We start from the raw sequence: 22407 nt of genomic DNA on the forward strand, positions 1-22407 counted from the left end.
TAGGTAGCTATTTCTTTATAGAATTTTTTTTGCAATTACTTTGAACAACAGACTCAACTTCTCCTATCAGCAGCACCTGGACCCCCTAGCATGTAACTTCTAAGTTGTTGCCAGCTAAGGATATTGTTGTCAGGTAATGGCACTGGGCAGGTCATACTATAGAATTTGATTTCAAGCACAAAATAATCCCATTGGCACTTTGTACTAGGGTAAACAGCATACTGATCGTTCTTTTCTCTCGTAAGCTTTTTACCTTTGAGTGGACTTGTTTTTGGGGTTGTCTAATTATTTATTTTTACTGGACAACTTGATCAAATACTTTAGACCAATAAAGTGGTTGCTGGACAGGATTGTGGACAAGTATGAGTATATGGGGGTCAGACCTGTCCACATTGCTTATCAGGCCATGTAGACATCATACAACAAGTTCTAACTTTTATAAACATGTAATCTAAGCAGGTTTAACCCTTGTTACAACCCTCTATGATCCACAGTAAAGAACCAGCATGAAACAATTACATCCACTGTTAGGGATCCTGCTAGTCCATGTACATAGTTGCTCATTACACAGTTGACCATGCATCTGAATAGCTGTAAGATGATACAAAAATTTTCCTGCACTGGCTGATAAAACTATGTTCAATTAAAGCCAGGGTTGTCTAGCTGTTCACGAGTTAGCCATTCTAGGTAACTACTATAATATTTAGAATGGATCAATACAATCTAAAAAAGATTTACAATAATAACTACGAAAAGCAATTTGTTAGCTCGGCAGTCAGCTTATCAGCCAGCTACCTTTGAAGTCAGTGCTGCTCTATTGCGATTGCTGGTAAAAGCTGGATCCAGTCCTGGAAAACCTCTTATGAGGACTGGATCCAGCTTTTCAGGTTACCCGAGGAAGAATGGCATGGAGCTCAAAGGCAGCTGGCTGGTAAGCCAATTGCAGAGCTAACAAAGCGCTTAGCTTAGTTATTACTGGATATTTGCTCATCTCTACCATCTTTAATATCAGTTCCATCTTTCAAGAATAAGTTCTTTCCTGATTAGGTAACCAACCAATGTAACATTTACAGTTTAATATCTGAGTGAATGAGTCACGACCAACAAAGGTTTTGGGAATTTTGAAACTTTGACATTTGCTGTTGATTCTGTATAGTTAGATTTCTCAAACCAACTATTTACATCCATCTTCATTGCTTTATTATAAAGCTTCATAAACATGTTTATGATCAACATTGAGAAATTTGGCAAATTTTGTATGCAACATAGTGAAAGAATTCACTTTGGTCAAACCATTAGCTCTGTTGTCCTCTTTGGTTATAGTCCTCTAAAGTTTGAAATGAGATGCGTACAACCCAAGAATTGATCCAATGTGGGGACCACACCTACCAATATGAAATTTTTCATTGCGTTTCAAATATCTCTCTATATACCATGATTAGAGATCATACAAAGGTTTACAACATATAAAAGAAAAATATAACACATACCCCAAAAATAGATGGAAATGAAAATGCATCTGTTCTAAGTTAAATAGAGATTTCCCGTGACATAACCTGTATCTTGTTACAAGAAACAGAATAACACAGATGAACAAGTTTGGTGCAGCCCAGTTTTTCTTCACAGTGCATAACTTTATGTGTTATTGTTTTGGCAAAGCTTTGAAACAATTATGTTACAAGTAATGAAAGTCTGGAGGTTGAAATAAGCGTTCTACAAGCGAGATCTAAGAGCGGAGATTGAAGTTAGGTGAAATGGGATACGATCAAACACAAGCTGGGGCATATCACTTATTCAGCAGTTATGCATTTTGTATTTTGTGTATATTATATAATTTTATTATGGTGGTGCTATTTATATTCCCTATGATGGGACCTTAAAATACCAGACCATAGAATATTGGGAAATAGCTCAATTAAAATTGTCACTGAGGCAAATTCCAATTACTTCTGTTTCATAGGGACTCCTTCCAAAAGCACTCCTTCCAAAAGTGGACTTGCTGAACCATTTGGATTTGTCAATGTTCACACTCATACAGGAGGGGGGATAATAAGTATATAATACACTGCTGTATACCTACACAGAATGGGGGGATATATACACACTCATACAGGAGGGGGGATAATAAGTATATACACTGCTGATCCCCTACACAGAATGGAGAGCTAGAGACCCTTTAACAATGATGCCATATAATTTGCTATACAAAGGGGCCCGCTGAGACTCTCTCGACCAAGGGCCCACAAAAACCTGGAACCGGCCCTGCTGCCGAGGTGCATCCCTCTTGAAAGCAGTAGCTGGAGTGTTCAGCGGAGGACTGGAAGACATTACAGGATTACAGTAAATTATCAGTTAGTTGGAAAGGTATCATATACTGTACCTGTCACTACAAATAACTTTTGTACCCAAATGATCAGAATTTTAATCCCACTGCTTGGAGAAGGTGGATTCAGCCCAATACTGCTTAGAAAACATGGATACAGCCATAAATAGACAGTTTTCCAGACTGCAGCCACCTTCTCCAGGCAATCAGATTCAAATGGCGATTGTTTGTGCAAATCCACATCATTGCCTGTTAACACTACTAGCAGTATGTGACTTGGTTACATATTGAAGAGATTTTTTCATACTCCGTGTGGTGTAAAGCAGTATTCCCATCTTAGATGTTTATAGTGTATCCAAAGGATATGGTATAAACGTCTGATTGATGTGGGTCTGTCTCTAGGACCTATCTCAAAAATACCACCATCTCTCCCAAATCACTAGGTTACAGTGGCCATAGTTGAATAGAATGTTAATAGGGGATATGTAATCAGTAGCATCACCTCCTGCCACCACAACCAGTTTAGGTGAACCCAAGGGCCCCTCATTCTCCAGATAGGTGAGAGTCCCAGAGGTGGATGTGAACTTCTGTTTTAGGTGTTAGTTTGTATGTCTAGTTCCACTCTTTCAAAATGGCGGTATGCTATGGACATAGTTTAAAAAAAAAATAACAATAATAAAATAATTGCTCATTTTTTTTAAGTAGGGCAGATGCAAAAAGTTGGCTTGTGAATCTGAAAAAAACTTTTTTGTAAGGCTCCAAATACAACAAGTCGTCTATTTAGTGGACATATTCTGCCCTATTTTTTTTATTTTTTTCCCGATTAGCTTATGTTGAAATGTAACACAATAGAAATAAAATGGTGATACAATTTATATTACGCTCCGGCATTTATATTCCTCACATACAGTTCAGATTGTCTCCAAGGCCAATGCGATGCTCACTGAATGATTTCCAGTCAAGTACCGATGACACTTGCAAAAGAATGGCTACGTCCCTGACGGATGATTTTGAGATTTATCAAAATTCAATGACAACTTTGTCAAGTCATCTGGACAGATACATGTATCAGCTATCAGGAGGGAAGAGAAATTGCAAAAAGTAAATGTGTTTTAGGTAGAAGGACACTTCTATCATAAAAGATAAAATAATGCTGGCGTGCATGCAAAACCTCACAGAACCCATAACATTTTGTTGGCTCCTCTATATACATTACTGTAAATTGGCTGTCATAATAATCATGTCTTCTTTCATTGCTGTAGCTAAGATTTCCTTCAATCTAAACAAAGGTATTCTCAGTTATCTGCCTGAGCCCTGAATCTACAGTAAATGTCCAGTTCAAGGTGACTTGAATTGTTGGTGCCCCTCACCTCAGGCTACACAACTAGAATTACAAAACATATATATATTATTTTTATATTTTTTTTAAGTGATTCATTAAGACAACTGAAAACATGAAAAATATAATTAAAAAATTATAAAAAAAAAAAATTATAAAAAATATTCCCTGTTGGGCAAATGCAGTAGAAAGATCAATGTCACTTAAACAAAAAGAGGTTATGTCATATCCTGATATCTTTGTGTGTCATCATTTACATTTAGGGTAGCTTCACACACATTGTATCGCAGTGGATTTTCTGCTGCGGATCCACAGTAGATCAACAGCTAATTTGATCTAAATAACAGAACACAGCATCAAATCGGCATAATCAAATCTGCTGCGGATCCTGTGTGTGTGAAGGCACTCTTAGGGAATTATCTAAAGAGAGTAAAAAATGATCCTCTGCTCAGAGCATATGTTGGTATATACTCTATTCCAGCGGTAACACAATTTTGGGGTGTAATGCCCATTCCTCAAACCACAAAGTTGTTAATAATTTTAACTATTAATAATTAAAATGTATACCTCTCTGACATGTTTCACATCTAAGAGTGTCCCCAAGGGGTCAGGGGCTAATGAAGTTGCAGCATATCCTGGCTTCGCTCCACTTAGTCTCTATAAAGGATACAATAACTGCTGAGTTCAGCACTCAGCCATGTTCACAAGCCCCACAGATAATAAACTGGGCAGTGTCTGATTTTAGATGCTGCTCTGTCAGTGGTCATTGGCTTATTGTGTTGTCATATAAATCCCTATAGGATGGATGAAGCACATCCCGACCTCCAGATTTTACAAATCTACAATTCCCATCATGCCTGGACAACTAAAGTTATGGCTTAGAGGCCTAGATATTACCAGAATTGCAATTTTTCAACAGCTAGAGTGCCGTGGGTTTACCACCATGACCCAATGGTCTCCGTATCTACTTGCACATAAGCTTACATTATCAAGTACTCAGCTGTAATAGTTAAATGCTAACATCATGCCTGCTCCTTCTTTATATAATTCTGCATTTTATATCACTCTTTATATTTTGGAGGATAGTGAGGGAAGACACTTGTAATCTATCAATGTAAGATGCATTAATTTCTCATTTGACACATTCTGTCAGACTAGTGTATGGGATTGAGACGCCGTCTTCAGGGCGATGCAACATGATGTCTGAGTTCATTAGCAGCTGACAACTTATGCCGCTTGCTGATTAGTGCAGGATTTCTGTTGACAGGTTCTTGCTTTTTACTTCATATATTCAGATGAGAAAAAAAGCACTTTGCAAACCATAAAAAAAGATGCTTTGACGAATTATGGATTTTATTTTCATGCCCCATCCAAGTGTTATATTCCTATATGCCATACCTGTGCATCCTATATATTCTACACCTACACTATGTATTTAAGCAGCAGCATATTCAAATTTCTAAATATGTTACATTTTTGTCCAGACAATCTAAATAAGACCCCCCCCCCCCCCCACAAAAAAAAATAAAATAAAAAAAATAGGCATAGGTATCTCTGGTAGATTACGTCATGCCCTTGACGGAGATCCCTGGTCAAATCCATAAAAAAATAACAACCCATGGCCAGACCCCTAATCAATACCCAATACAGTCTAAATAAGTTTAGTCTCTAGACTATACAATCAGTGTAAATACAGGCCCATAAAATAAGTATTTTATTTATTTATTTATTTTATTTTTTATTTTTTTTTTTGGGGGGGGGGGTAAACCCCAGAAAATACCCTCTATATTAGGGATGGGAAACTTTCGGCCATCCAGCTGTTGCAAAACTACAACTCCCAACAGTTGGAGGGCCGAAGGTTCCCTATACCTACTCTATATAAACACAGTCCCTGAGTCAACAGAGATTCCAGACAAGTCCACAATATCCTAGACCCCATAAATAAGCATGGACTCTAGATCAGATTTTTTCAACTCCAGTCCTCTAAACAGGTCATTATTTGAGGATATCCATACAAATAACATTGGTGGGGATACCTGAGGCACTGACTACATTATCTATAAAATGCCAAGAGAATCCTCAAGTCATGGCCTGTTGGACATACCTGAGGAATGGAGTTTAAAACACTGCACTAGAGTAGGGCTCCTAAATAAATAGGGACCCCAGGTCAGATATATCCCACAGTCAATGCAGACCCCAGACAAGACCCCATACTGTACATAAATAAAACCCTTGTTAAGTTACTTCTTAACTAATAGAAATCTCATATCAAACCCCAATACTGATAGAAATCCCAAAGGGATAAAACATTTCAGGAATTTAAAGAAAGGACGTATATCTCTTTAGGGGTAAAAACAGCATCAAAAACTGTACTTCCATTTTACTATCTTGTAGTTTCCATAATGACCACTAGGCCTGAAATTAGGCTGAGACCTCAGTGACAGCAACTCCCTGTTGGAGCCTTGGTGTGCTTTCCCAATACTTTCCCAATACTGTGGCCCCAGCCTGTGTATCTGAGTTTCACCCAGCAAATAGAAACAGATTACTATGTTTCAGTACTTGGCTCTGATCAGCAAAAAAAAAAAAAAATTTAGCTGATATTTAAAAAAAATCATAGTGTGTCCTGAGACTTCTAGGATTTTTATTTCTTGTCAAGAGTGAATTGGGAATAGCTACATATGTCACAGAAAGTGTCTCTAACTCTGAAGGACTTGTTCTATGATTCATAAACAGTACAGTGTAATAATCAATCTTTCCTCTGGAGGCGCTGCAGGGAAAATAAACACTTACTACCAAGCCTCTCTATAGAATATAACTGCCCATAAAAGTCCCAGCAGTAGAACACTTTATGATCAGTTTATAGTCCCTCCAACTAGTAGAAGGAGAACCCCTTTAATCAGATGAATTTCCTTACTGCTTCTTTCCGCTCTTCCACATTATACAAAGGTTATAATCTCTGCCGGAAACAACTACAACATTATCAGACTTTATATTAAAATTATTTTTATTTATCTCCCAGTCCTTTCTTATAAACGCCCTATGTCATCCAAATGGTAGAATCCAACTCCCATCGGGTGTAATTAAGTGTCAGATATGAGGTAAACGAGTCCGTACAAGTGACCAATCCCGGCCCATAAGAGACATTGTTTATAATGTACAGTAAACACATTGTGGCGTATAATAGCCGCATCCCTCACCTAAATTGTTCACAGAACTCTGGCACAAGTATCCGATAAATCGCCTTAATGAGTCAGAACCTAAATGAGGAACCAAAGCCGACAAACAGTTAAAAGAAATAATTCTTCGGTTAATCGCACCAGTCCTGCCACAGGACAGTACATTGGGATTCAGCCTATAACCCAGCCAGCCATGTGGAATATATTGGCTGAGAGGCAGACACCTTGGTTGGGCGCACTGACAGGCAGAGCACTTTCTATGCGCCGGTTAAATTGTATACATCAATAAAAGACAAAAAAATGACAAATGTGTTTACAAATCTCAATGCTTTTGGATGGGCAATGAGGGATTTAATAGGGTTGTAAATGTCAGCGGTTCCCTGGGGTTTTAAGATCTCATTTATGAGTGTAGATAGCAGGAAATGAAGATGATTGTAATTATTATCTATTGTAAAGCACAATCGTGACTGGAGGTGAATTACACCAAGGAGATTTATGGACCCAATCAAAAAAAGTCCCTTCTATCTGCTTTAATGTTCTCACATAGAAACCTTTGTATCTATAAATGTTCTGCTGAAAAACACACCTTTCAGACTTACTTTTTGCTGTTATTTATCGGTGGCATAGGGATAAGGAGAAAATTCCCACTTTAGAGACTACAGGAACTGGAACGTCTGTCAACTAATAGGAGTCCCTGCTCTAGAGCAGAGATCAGCAAGGTAAAAACGTTTGCAATGTACAGAATCAGGGACTTCCTTTCTCCTGCACATAGTTTGTTATTGCCATAGGACACCATGGAAGTTATGCACAAGAGCAGGGATGTCTGTCAACTAATGGGAGTCCCTGTTCCTGTACACAGAGTAGCAAGGTGTAAACTTTTACAGTATACAAAATCAGGAACTTCCTTCTCCTGTATGTACTTTGTTGTTGGGATAGGGAACCATTGAAATCATGTTCAGGAGCAGGAACGTCTGTCAACTAATAGGAGTCCATGCTCCTGAACACAGAGTAGCAAGGTGAAAACTTTTATAGTGTACAGTATCAGGGACTCCTATCTCTTGTATGTTCTTTGCTGTTGCCATAGGATACTATGGTAATTATGTGCAGGAGTGGAGACTCCTGTCAATCACATGTAACTGTGCTGTCATAGCATTCCATTTCTTCTAAAGTTCTACTTGTGTAAATGTGCAGTTCTAAGACTGGGAAGATCAGTATGGGCCATGAAATGATGCACTCTAATAATATGGTGAATTATTAGAGTTGCCAATATAAATATACATTCTCAGGAGGAATAATAAAGTAATGGCCCAAGTGTGATTATTTAACACACTAGACACCTTAGGATATTCCCATCTCAACTAACATAGTTAATAACTATTAGGTATACTTTTAGGACTCACCAAGGTAAATATTTTTGCACATTTATTTATCAACCTTGCCTCTATGTCTAGTTTACCAACCACCACTCTGCTCTAAAAGCACAGGTCAAACTAATAGTCGACTACTTTAAATGGGTACAGTGCATGGAATTGTGGAAAAACAAGAGAAAACCTCAATGGCAAAAAAGTGGAGTAAGATTTTTAAAGACCACAAAGGAGCAAAATCTTCAACAAGAGAGATGACAAGTATGTCGATGACCTCTCTCAGTGAGAATAACACCACAGTTTTACATTTCATATCCACTGTAACCAGGAGGTATCATACATCTGATGTCCCCCTCTTACAGGACTTCTGCCATGCTGTTGTGACAATAGTGGACCTACTGGAATAACCAATAACAGTATATGGTGGTTGCTTTTGCCACAGTTAGGTATAGACTGGGGTAAAGCTATAGAAGGAGCAAAATAAGAAGTCATACATGTGCCTTAGTTCCTGAGGGCATCCATTCCAGTCTAGAAGCTTAATGTTAGGCCTCCGGGTGTTAATGGCTCAGTCACTGATGTATGAAGTCTTAGATTGGGTGTTCCTTACTTTGGCATATGAATGTGATTACAGCCCCTCTGAAAACACACAAAGACACAACAAAGGCGTGTAAAATGATTCCATGTTTATGTGTGCAAGTTTAACAAGGGCTTGGCTCCGTATATTTACTTTTGGTTACCAAGAAACTTTTACCCACTGAACCCACTTACACATAAGAGAGTAGTGATGTAATGCAGTTATAGACAAAGGGAAGCATGTATCTTTATTATTGTACAAATGAGCTATTATAGTCAATTTGCTTTCTTTAGCATATAAACACATTATTAGAATATCCTGATAAAAAACAGAATTGCTTTATATAGTTTAATGGGACTCCGTTTGTCCGTTGTTTTAAAGGTAGACAGTCTCCATTTCGATGAAACCTATACTATCCTTGCTAATTTTTTTTATCTTAAAGGAGATATCCAGTGCTATAAAAACATGGCCACTTTTCCCCCGCTCTTGTCTACAGATTGGGTGGGGTTTGAAACTCAGTTCCATTGAAGTAAATGGAGATTAATTGCAAACCACACCTGGACTGGAGACAAGAGTAAGGGGAAAAGTGGCCATGTTTTTGTTGCGCTGGATAACCCCTTTAAGGTCATTTTAGATTGAAGAATCTTTGGACATTTGTGGCATCAAACAACACTGATCAGCGAGATCGGCACTTGTTTACAGTGCCTGTACATGTCACAACTAATCGAAAGGCAGGGTCGCACAAATAATTTCCAGGAGGAAATTGACTCTTTGACTGAATGAGCTTTTATAGCAACCCTCTTTGCCGATAGCTTGCCAGTGTTAAGGGGACCTTATTCTCTTTCCCCTAGGCTTCTGGTTGACATTGATCTCTACCTGTTAGTTCTTGTACTGCAATTATTTTCGACCAGAGACTATTCAATCCTGCTTTGAATCTATGAAGACAATGGCCTACCTTTGGGGGCATTGTAAAGGCTAGAGTTGTGGATGCATTGGACTGCCACTAGCAATGGTGTAAGGGGCAACAGGGAATGAAGTCTAAAGGGCCGTAGGCCTTCCCCAGAGCCTGCCGTAAGGAAGGATGTGTTTGCTGCCGCAAGTGACCTTCAGGTTGCTATCCCTGGTTTGACTTGCTAGCGGTGTCGGGCGAGGTGCAGCGTGAGACAACATAGACAGATAAGTAGGGAGGGAGGCAGGAACACAGCAGGAAGCACAAACAGAAACCATCGGCAGACACCACGGGCAGGAATTACGTTTATTGGTTAAGATACACAGGCTGGGGCCACAGTATTGGGAAAGCACACCAAGGCTCCAACAGGGAGCTGCTGTCACTGAATTGATGCACGCATGCTAGGAGATGGAAACATGTGCAATGGCAAAGAGGAGACTGAGCAGGATCGTGAAATGGTAAGGCCAAGGGCCTTGGCTGTGAAAGGTTTTCCCATGTATCAGAATTCTTTGGCTGGATGTGAATAGGATTTTGAGAACCTAACATTTCTATTGTACTGTGAATTATTAAGTATTACTAGCTTGAAATGTGTACCCCAAGTCCGAGGAAAATCTACGGTCTTAAAATCTGGCCTTAGGATTTGTTGTGTTTCCATGTTTTGTTTTGTTTTCCCATTTGCTCCTTTGTTGTGGTTTTCCAAATGAACTGCATATTCTACATGGATCGGCACTAATGCTTTGTGAAGCAGATAATTATTTCCTTGTCTTGTTAGTCCATGCCTCTTTTAATACTTGTCAATATCCCACTGACCTTAAAGGAAGCTGTTTGACATTGCTTGCAGTTATTTAGTCTATTCTACATCTAGAGATTTAGACTTGAGACTTCACTCCCAGTGGGTCATATAGTGCTTTTAGAATATAGAATACTAGTAAACAGATGTATAACATTATATTTATCCAGCATGACGCTCAATGGGTGCTTGTTCACAAACTGAGAAAGGTTTATGAATACTACAATAAAGATAGACAAGGCAAGACTGGACTAGACAGGTAAAAACTGCTTTAAATTTGAAGTACAATATGAGTATAATATTACAAGGGCTCACTATATGACACATCTAGTGCATCTAACTAAACATGTTAAATACTTTCCTCTTGGCTGACTAACTGCACACCTGTTACTAAGAGCAGGAATGTTCCTGCTATTCTGCTCTTTGTTTTCTGTCTATTAGTCTCTTTGGGACATTATCCAACAAAACAGTCTTAGGGTATATTCACACGGACGGGCTCTCAGCAAGATTCTCGCTGCAAGCCCGGCAGGTCCTGGCAGTTCCCATACACTACATACTTGCTGCGGTCTAAACGACCGCAGCGAGTATGTAATTATACCGCCCTTAACCCCTTCTGCTCCCGCCCGGCTCCCCCGCTGTAAGCATACTTTACCTGTCCTTGCTGCATCCTGCTCTCCTGTCCAGCCAATAAGTGTGTTGCCCAGCCGCAGCCACTGATTGGCCGGGCGGGAAAGCAGGACGCCGGACCCTTGCTGCAAGGACAGGTAAAGTATGCTTACAGCGGGGGAGCCGGGCGGGAGCAGAAGGGGTTAAGGGCAGTATAATTACATACTCGCTGTGGTCGTTTAGACCGCAGCAAGTATGTAGTGTATGGGAACTGCCAGGACCTGCCGGGCTCGCAGCGAGAATCTCGCTGCGAGCCCGTTCGTGTGAATATACCCTTACAGCTGATCCACTAATCTGCATCAGCTATATAAATTGCCAGTTTCTATTGACTAATCTTTAAAACATCTATTCTTTGGGCTGTTCTGTGTAGATTATAGCAGAAATTCTCCTTCTTTAAAAATTCTGTTTGTGTTTGTTCCCAGTTTTTTTTTTTTATTATTTCTCAAGTGTAAAGGGGTACTCTGAATAAAAAAGATCTAATCAATTGATACCAAAAAGTTAAACAGGGACTGTCAAGAGCAGTAGCGAATTCCTATAGAACCCCTCTGCTGCTCTTAACAGTTCCTGACATGGACAGAGGTGGCAGCAGAGAGCATTGTGTCAGACTGTAAAGAATACACCACTTCTTGCACGACACAAAGCAGCTGATAAATACTTGAAGACTTAAGTTTTTAAAATAGAAGTAAATTACAAATCTGTATAAGTTTTTGACACCACTTGGCTTGAAAACTATATTTCTTTCCAGGAATACCCCTTTAATTCTTTTTGTTAGTTTTTTTTTCTTTGAAGTTTTCATATTGATTTTTCACCCAGCTTATCTTGTTTCAAGTTTTTTTTTCTGTTTCCGTTTTCCACTTTGTTTTGAATCTTTGTCTTGGTACCTGCTTGTTGTTTATGCTAGAGTGAGTTAGTCCAGGGTTTTTCATAGGGACATTTGCAGGGAAAGTAATATGTAATATGTCTGGAGTTAGGTTAGAGGGGAGTATCTACCAAAAGATTAAGAAAACTTTGAATAAGTAAATGGGCTAAGAATCCATCAATTTAAGGCTGCTATGCTGTCAGATGTATCGAGTTCTTTCACGTCACATTCACTAATGTAGCACATGCCTTCAGTAAATTTTCAGGTTTTTCAAAGGCAAAACTAAAACTCGACCATTCCGCCACACTAAAAGTGACTGATTTTTAGAAAATCCATAAAAAAAATAAATGATAAATAAATAAATAAATAAATAATTTAAAAAAATTGTGTAGCACACCTTTAGTAAATATATCGGAACACTAAACCGACAGGGAAAATGGACAAAAGCCCGAAAATTTGCCTCAATGTATTTATTCCTGTTTGTTGACTGTAAACATCATCATCCATTTGTTTTATCATTCATTCCATTATCTCTCGTTCTTGTCATCTATTGGTGATTTGCAATTATTGTTCTTGTTAAGTTGAAACATGCTCGTATTGTTTCTCGCTTTTCGTGCCTGCTTGTCATGCTGTTTTGCAAATCTGTAAGTCCTGGGGGTATCTGAGTACTGGAAGGCAGATTAAGGACCCACGAAATGAAATTACTTTAAATAAAGCCTAGTTTTACCATTTATGGACCATACAGCATCATTACACCTTATTAACAAATCTGGCACATTTTATAACTTGTCCCTTTTAAAACCTTCTAGTTAGGAATAAAAAGTGTTTAAAACCTATAATTTATTTGGAGCATGTTTTGTAGTCCACTTTTCTGGTACATTCTGTTTAGTAAATCTTAATTTGTAATAATAAACATTGTCTATAAATTGTATTACATGGTGTCATCCGCAAAATAGATAGTGATAAAAATCTCATCTTCTATATCATTTACATAAGATGAATGATGGCGTCCCAGCACTAACCAGGGCTATTCAGAAAATGAATCGCTGACCTTCGCTTCGGCTCTATTACCGTAGTGAAACACAATGGAAATGAGCTGTTGTCCTGAATCATTCCTTAGCGGATCACGGAGAATTCATATTTGTTTATCAGCATCTTCAGATCAATGTGAAATATAAACGTTCAATTAGGCCAAGCTTGTTCTAAGCAAATGAAGTACTTAGTCATTTTCATGAAAAAAAAAAAAAACATTAGCAAAGTTCATAACAGGACATTCAATCTGAGAGTAAATAATATATAGAAAAATAAGTAAATTGGCGGAGTGTTTACAGTCCATTTTAATATGTTTGGCTAATTTAGTACTGCGGTGTATGGTCTAGTGACTGCTAGATGCAATTGATTGCTTTGATAAGTGCTGTGTTACCAGTAATGTAAATGTTTGATTTTATTTTTCTGCATAGTGAGTGGTTTGTAAGTGTATCCAAATAATTTTTTTTCCCCTTAACGCATGCCATATGTCTTAATATTGTACTTTTTCTCCCATTCTCTTGATATTTAATCTTTTGCACATGACCGGCATACTTTCATAACTATTTTCAATATGAAAAAGTTGCAGTACTGTACTTTATGCCCTTGCCAGTTGGTATTCGAGGAGTGGTTGTAGTCAAAGGCTTCTAGTGACTGAACTGAGGAGATAGGGAAAAACTTGGTCCAAATTCTATTTTCTCTGTTTTCTCCTTCCAAAAACGTAACTTTCAAGCTCATCAGTTTTGTTTTTTTTGTTGTTGTTACTTCATTGTAAAAATTGTTAAACATTATAAGAATAGATTTTTTTTGGTATTCGAGCTGTGGTTGATCAAAAGAAACATTCACCACTGGAGCTGAATACTTTGTGGAAAGTCTTAAAAACATTTCAAAAACATTTGTAGGAAAGCGAGATAACAAGAAGTGGTAAAAGATGTGAAATATGTGCTGGAGGGCAAAGCTACGATAAACAACGGGAGGGGAGGGGGGTGCCGAGAGAAAAAAAAGTTCTGTGGCATGTGGAGGAGTTCCAAATGAAGTTGTTAGAAGTTGCTGAGCTCATGTTCTTCGGCAAAAAACATCTAAGGTAAGCTAGGGACACAGTGGATCTGGCAATACATGGAATAACCTAACTGTTTGAACATAACCGCCTGAGCATGCATGGATACCGAGGTTTTGCAGCCCAAAATACATTATGTGGGTTGTCCACCATAAAACAAGTGATTTTACTGCAGACTTTGCTCCCAAAGTAGCTTCTACACAGGGAATGGGGCCAACCGCTTCAGACTTTGTTCTCAGTTGAGTGCAGATACCAAACACTAAGATTCAGGTATCGGCACCCTGTTGATCAACTGTTGATCAACCTGCAGATAGGCTATTATTGTTATATCATAAAAAAAAATCTCTTTTAACCTGATCAGAAGGGCAGCTAGGTGTTGGCCCTTGATGAACAGTGACGGATGACCTATCCTGTGGATAGCCCATCGGTCTGTTTTGCCTGGAAATTCAATCTTGTTAAAAATGCATAGATATAAATTTGTTTCTTTTTGGTCTCATTTACAATTTGAAATCCCTAAATCACAAAGGATTTACATATTTGATGACCACTTACTTTCTTACAGAATTTTTTCTTATCTCATTTCTAACTGATTTGTACTTTTATCATCTTATATTGTAATGTTATACCATTTTCACTAAGACTTAGCAGTGTTTCTTTCACTGGTCCATGAGTTTTCCCCATTCTTATGGCCTTTGCTTCCTAGAATACTTTAATTTTGAAATCTGCTCTCGGAGTGAACTTAGCCGGACTTTTTATTATTTATAATGAACTTTACTTCACACCTCTCTCCTTCAAGACCAAGAAATTCAATTTTAAAGTTTTATATCCTTTAGTAACCACTATGGTGTTTATGATGTTTGAGCTTTATCTACAGAAATGAGATGTGAAAATTATATATATATATATATATATATATATATATATATATATATATATATATATATATATATATGTTGCAATTGTCCACAAGGTTTCTCAAAAATTTTCTTTTTTTTTTCCCTCTAAATTTTGTAAGATGTTGACTAAGTTGTAATGAGCAATTATTCTGTAGAAGAAAAAAAGGACCATATGTTCTAGTGATGTCATTTTCCACTCACCTCAGGGCAGCCAACAGGCTTTTCTTTGCATAGAGAAATCCTCTGTATCTGGTATACTGAGCATCCCAACAGGGTTGTGGCCTCCACTATGGCCCTTCTCGTTTTTGTGCTTCTGTCTACCATTTATGCCCGCATTTACCTTGGGTTCTTGACGTGTCATCATGCACTAGTGTCCAGTTGTCACAGACTTCAGAAGGACTCTTTCCCAATCTTCATGTGCCAGAAGAAATAGGGTCAAAGTGATCCCAGTACTCTTTGATTGTCTCTTTGATGGTCTGTATTGTACCTGTTTTGTTTACAATAGAGCCTATTTGCTTCTTGCTTTTTTAGCAACTCCCACCTGGCCAGACCTTTTAACTTTTTACAGTTGGAAAAGAACACAGTCTTCCCTGGCCTACTGACTTATGTAGCGAAAGAAGCAGAAAAAATGCAGAGAGCTTCATAGAGTAATATTGCCCCACACAAGAAAGGATACAAAATTACATATTACCACTCACGGAAGCTCAGCTACAAATTTCACATGACCAATAGAGATGAGTGTGTATACTCATTTGAGTATACTATTCATTAGGCTATTAGGGTGCTCGAAAGTACTTGATACTCTAACAAGTACCGTGTGGTACTTTTGTAAAATAGCAAGTCTCTTCCCCACATGTTTGGCGACTTAAATTAACCAATAAACATGCAGGGAAGGGGCTGGCATATCTGGATATGCCGCAGCTATGTTGACTGATGGTCTAGAAGTGATTGGCCAGCCACATCAGGGGACCTGGATGTATATAGACCCAATATTACATACAATATACCCAAATCATACTGATAGTGGTACCAGTGGTACCAGTAGGATGGCTAGCATTAATCCACAACTACTCAAAATTACAGAGAAAAAAGCATCTTACATACAATATAGTATATCAGTATTAGATGATCTACTTCATACAGTACAGTATACTGGTACAGTATACACCCGGTAGTCTTTGTTGCATCCATGAATTCTCCCCCTTCTGTTACCATTTCATTTCAGTCATATTCCCATCATCACTTTCTGAAGTTTTCAGGTGGACCAGGCACCTTTCCTTCTGCTTAAGAGGGGGGTGGGAGTGGAGCTTAATGCTGAGGTTAAAGTGGGGACTATTTTATTATGGTTTAAAAAAAAAACTGTTCTCTTTTGCTGTGCCTGCTTTAATTCTTTTTTGGGACTATTATGGCGGTGCCTGGTCCTAGTGCTTAGCACTTCCTACGGTTGGTCTTGACGGAAGTGCCTGTCCAGCCAATCCATGGCTGCTGCAGTGACTTGCCTCGGCTAGTGACTATTTGAGTGGACACTTCCTTTGAGACTGACATCAGGAAATGTGTATCAACAAGTCTGGGCACTATTCTTATAGCAGTAGTAGGGGATCAGGACAGATGAGTATTGAGATTGAGCACATTTGCTTATAAAAAAATAAAGTCCCAGACAACCAGTTTAACCATACCCCTACTGACTTTAATGTGGGACAAGTTTTGATCAATATGAGTCACTATATGTACAATTCAATGACTAAAAGTAGGGACTGGTATAGTTCACTCTGTAATAAACTTGCATATGGATGTAGGACACAGCGTCCCTTGATTGTATGGCATTCATAGAAGCTCATTATAAGAAAGAATACATCTACAGTATCTGTTATCAGCTGCTTATAGGCAACAATGATATTATGAGCCACAATAAAATTATAATACAGACAAGAAAATAAGAGACGTTTGATGTTGAAATGTGACTGTAATATACAGATAAGACACGCATCACCACCTCAATAAGGGATTATACGTTTATTATGCATTCATCAACTATTCAACATAATATTGTCTATTGAGTATAAACCAGCATGAAACTGCAATGTTCTTGAATGAAGAGATAACCCGAAGCTTTCAATCAAAGCCTTGTATGGTGTGCGGAAGGGGGGGGGGGGGGGTGTTGTCATGACACTCATTGTAATGATCAGAGGGGAAACGAAGCAATGTGAGATCTAATTGACAGAGCAATGTCACAGGAAAATCTACAATTACCATAAACCTGCATGTAACAGCTACTAAAAGAGTACAGAAACATCGTAAAGCCCTACAGAAAAATGATTCCTTTTTGGGTAGGGGTTCTAAATAAACTCAAAGGTCTAGGCAAGGTCTGAATAAATTCAAAAAATTACTGCCACACAGACGTGTCAAAAGTTTTGATAAGTTGGAAACATCCACTGATCTTGCCATTGCCAAGAGACACAAAGGGGGAAATTTATCAAAGAGTGTACAGTTTAGACTGGTGCAAACTGCCAACAGCAGCCAATCACAGCTCAGCTTTTCTTTCACCAGAGCTGGAAGCTGAGCTGTGATTGGTTGCTTTGGGCAGTTTGCACAAGTCTAAATTTTACACCCTTTGATAAATCTCCCCCCAAGTCTCTTGGCAAAGACACACGAGCCAGGAAATAAACCACACAGATGTGCGTTCTTTCGGCAATATCTAAAGATCGTGGATTATTGATTATCAAGACTCTGATCAATCATAATATTTGACATGTCTGTGAGACATTAAAAAGTTTTTTTTTTATGATAGTAAAACTTTAAGGGTCTGATCTGGAGTCTGAATAATGTAGGCGTCTTATCTGAAGTCTGAATTAGAGGGGTTTTTTTTTTCTACAAAGATTTACAGGTCCAAACAGTATCTATGGGATAGAACATAACTACGCAACCGTTATCTCCACAACAGGGACCTCAAAATCCCATTTGGATATGTTTATTCTCTATGAAACTGACAAAGATGCAATAATGTAGCTTTAGACTATCTTTGACTGCTCCATAGAAAATAATGAAGTGGCGGCATGCACTGGAGATTTCGGCTTCCCCATTGTCAAGGAAAAACCCTCTATACCTTAAATATATCTTTACTAATCCCCCATGTGCTTTCTTGCCCTTTGTGCCCTAAGTTATAACTATCTTAGGGCATTTACTGAGGGGATCAAGCATGCTCAGTTCAACTGTGTATTGACCTTTGTACAACAAAATACTTATGTATGTACTGTATATGGTACAAACCTAAATATACCAACTTTGTTGCTTTGTGGGAAGACCCTTTCAATTTAAGGGTATGTTCATACAACATTTTTAATGCAAAAATACAGCTGTATTTTCACCTAAAAAAATGTTGTGTGACCATACCTTAAGGGTCCGATCAAGAGTTTGGATTAAATTAACGGTTTGCTATAGAAAATAGGGATAGAGAAAAGAAGCATAAAAGATGTCACAACAATAAACTGCAGCCATCAGGAGAGGTCTTCACAGTGTTCTGCACTAAATGAAGAAGAAATAAAGAAATGTTTCCAGGCATAGAAGGTGTCACCTGTGAGTCACAGGGATCTGCCACTCTTAACTTTTTTTTATAAGCTGTGATGATAGTCTAGTATAGTGGTGTCTGACCACTTTGTGGTATTATTGGTTGTAATTGTCTTATAGTAGCAGTCTATTAAATAAGTCATTGAATTGGGTGTGATTATACAGTGGGGAAGATTTATCAAACATGGTGTATAGTGAAACTGGCTCAGTTTCCCCTAGCAACCAATCAGATTCCACCTTTCATTCCTCACAGACTCTTTGGAAAATGAAAGGTGGAATCTGATTGGCTGCTAGGGGCAACTGAGCCAGTTTTACTTTACACCATGTTTGATAAATCTTCCCTTGTGTTTAGATATCCATACTCTAGAAAACAATGGGGGAGATTTATCAAAGGGTGTAAAATTTAGACTGGTGCAAACTACACACAGCAGCCAATCACAGCTCAGCTTTAGGCAGTGCTGAAAGGAAAGCTGAGCTGTGATTGGCTGCTGTGGGCAGTTTGCACCAGTCTAAATTTTACACCCTTTGATAAATCTCCCCCAATGTGTATTCTCATTGGGTTTAGGGTCTACTTCAATGTGCCCTGCCGTATTCTGCTGTATATTGGTCTTAGTGGAGGTGAAAGCAACTGCATCAATTTCCCACATCTGTAAACAATCTTGTCCTGGTATAAAAAGTCCATACCTACTTTTCTGCAGGGCAATGTGGATAATAAGTGAGTCACCAATGGTTTCTTGTTGTTTGCCCATGTACTCATTGCAAGCATGTCAGTGCTTTATTACTTCTATTATCTAAAGTCCTATATGGAGCAAAAAAAAAAAAAATCACATAGCTGGCCTTGAATAGAATGCTTTTATTCCGAAGTGATTACAATGAAGCTTGCTATTACTTCTGGTCACGTCTCTGTTGGTATGATGACCTTGTGCTCTTTGTACTGAATTCTGTTTTGTTTTGTTTTTTTTTTTAAACCAATAAAATTAATGGAAAAAATGAATTCTATTATGTTGACTTATTTAATCTCTAAAGCCCCAATAGCCCCTGAAATTTTGATTTGGTCCTTCTGCAAGAACAGGTATTGTAATTGCAAGACTTGTCTTTACGTTGTTGGGTGAACCATTTCTTTTTTTTTAAAGGGGTTGTTACAGAAAAACAAAGGGGTTGTTTACATAAATATATGTAAAGGAGTACAATTATGCTGTTTTTAAGTAAAATCACTTGCATCTTTTTAGATTTGATCTCATCCTGATTTCTTCTCTGAACATTTTATTTAGTATCTGGATGACCCAAGTTACTACATTATGAAACTCTGGGGAGAGTTATCAAACTGGTGTAAACTAGAACTGTCTTAGTTGCCCCTAGAAACCAATCAGATTCCACCTTTCATCTCTCACAGGTTTTTTGAAATCTGATTGGTTGCTAGGGGCAACTATAACAATTCTACTCTACACCAATTTGATAAATTTCCCCCAGAGCTTTCTGCTCCACAATCTCTATATCTGATGTAAGTAGTATTTGTATGCTTGTTTTGACCCTGCCCCCCCCCTTACTCTTTTGCTGTTTTTGCTGAAAGATTTACAGCTTCACTTTCCATTGCATTGCTTGTACTTTCATTTTTATTTCTGTAAGTTCCTGACTTGTACACATGTCGATAGCTCTCTGTAGGTTCAGGTCTGGTGCACTGAGCCTTCACTTCTACGCATTAATATCTCTTGATCCCAGCTCTATTCTGTCTCTTGTGTGTTCATCTTGTAAGGTTCCAAACTGACGTGTCACTGCAGTCTGCCTCGGCTTGATCATGAATTGATCTATAGTCTCTAACGGACCTTGGTTTGTGGTATCGGAGACAAAACCGTCATTTATAAAGTTACATGAGGGCAGTAAATGGTTGTGTAATATCCTGCTTGTCAAAGAGTGGATGCTCATAGGTATTTGGGGTTCAATTATACCACTTCTTATTCTCTATAGGTTCCTCATATCAGGCTGACACCCTCCACAGACCCAATGGGCTCTACAGAACCAATTACTCCCAGGCTGAAAGTAATAATAATAATAATAATAATAATAATAATAATAATAATAATTTTATTTGTATAGCGCCAACAGATTCTGCGGCACTTTTTCCATGCGTACAGTACAGAGTTACATAATACACAGTTAAATAATTAGAATAAATAAAAACAACATAAAAAATTCCAAAAATAAATGAGACAGTACACTTTGGGGGAATTTCATCAATTGCGCCCCTAGCGTACATCAGGGAAAAGGCACAGATTTTTGTGCAAGCCACCCAGTTTGCACAAAAATCTGCACCTTTTCTGTGGTGTATGCTCAGCTCACCTGATGCATGCATGAAAGGCCTCCTCACACGTTACATTTATAATGATTTACATCTGCTCCAGATGGCTTTTGGTAAATCCATCATGGTGATGTTTTTTTATTTAAGACCAGCATACCAGTACGCTGGTCTTGATAAATCTCCCCCTCTGTGCATATTGCATTAATGGTGGCTCATGAAGTATCAACAGCCCACTCCTTTACCATTAGACCTCCTTATCTTCCTACTAGGTTTTTACACAGGCCACTGCAACTCTAATGGGCTGAGACAACCCCCTTCCTCTATTGGTACTAAACTCTACCATTATAATTCCCTTGAAGGCCCCTCCCACTCTGTCTAGTGATATAATAAAATAAACATGTGTGTCCTTTCAAATCTTATGCCAATGCCTGTGGTTACCAATCCAGCAGACCCACATCCTGTTGTCATCCACAGCAACTAAAAAGAATAGTGATGAGCGAACATCCCGATATTCAATTCAAATCCCAAATACGAACAGAAAAAAAAAATTATCGTGATCGGTCTGTGTTTGCCGAACATTCAGGAACAAATAATGAACATGCAGTAGAAGCGTATGTACATGCGTACAGATTATTAGGTACAAAGAGTAAATTATGCAGTTGTGTATGTTCGCACATTCGAATATGTTAAAAAATGATCGTTATAACCATTCTGATCAATGAATAAATTGTATGTGATCGGCGAACATGAACAACTAGATTAGCATTTCCATGGAAATACATAGTGCTTGAAAAGAGCGCCCCTTTAAGTGACTTCCCTTTAAGACAAACTTTAACCCTTGATACCCTCTCTTTAAGAGTGACTTTGGTACAGTCCCTTGATGAGTGCCTTTGGTGCCAACCCTTTAAGAGTGACCTATATACTCTACCTTTAAGACCAGCTTATGTACTGTCCTTTTAAAAGTGATTTAGGTGCCACTTTTTGAAGACCAACTTTAGTGCTTTCCCTTTAAGAATGACTTATGAAATGCCCCTTTAAGAGCCACTTGGTTATCGTCCCCTTAAGAGCCACTTGGGTACAGCGACTTGGGTACTGTTCCTTTAAGAGCGACTTGGGTGCCGCCCCTTTAGGAGAGGCTTGGGTACCGTCCCTTTAAGCGCGGCTTGGGTACTGACCCATTAAGAGCAACCTGGGTCCTTTTAAGAGTGACTTGGGTCCCGTTCCTTTGAGAGCGACTTGGGTCCTGTCCCTTTAAGAGCGACTTGGATCCCTTTAAGAGCGATCTAGGTCCCTTAAAGGGACCCAGGTCGCTCTTAAAGGGACCCAGGTCGCTCCTAAAGGGACCCATTTAGCTCTTAAAGGGACCCAGCAGCCGGAAGCAATCAATGTGCCTATCTCATCGATCTATGCTGCATAACTATGTAGCATAGATCTCAATGAGAGATCAGTGTACCTATACTAGAAGTCCCCCAGGGGGCTTCTAGTATAGGTGTAAAAGAAAAAAAAGTGTTATCAATAAAAAAGCCCC

The sequence above is a fragment of the Dendropsophus ebraccatus genome, chromosome 11 (assembly GCF_027789765.1).
Source record: "Dendropsophus ebraccatus isolate aDenEbr1 chromosome 11, aDenEbr1.pat, whole genome shotgun sequence".
In the NCBI taxonomy this organism is placed as follows: Eukaryota; Metazoa; Chordata; class Amphibia; order Anura; family Hylidae; genus Dendropsophus; species Dendropsophus ebraccatus.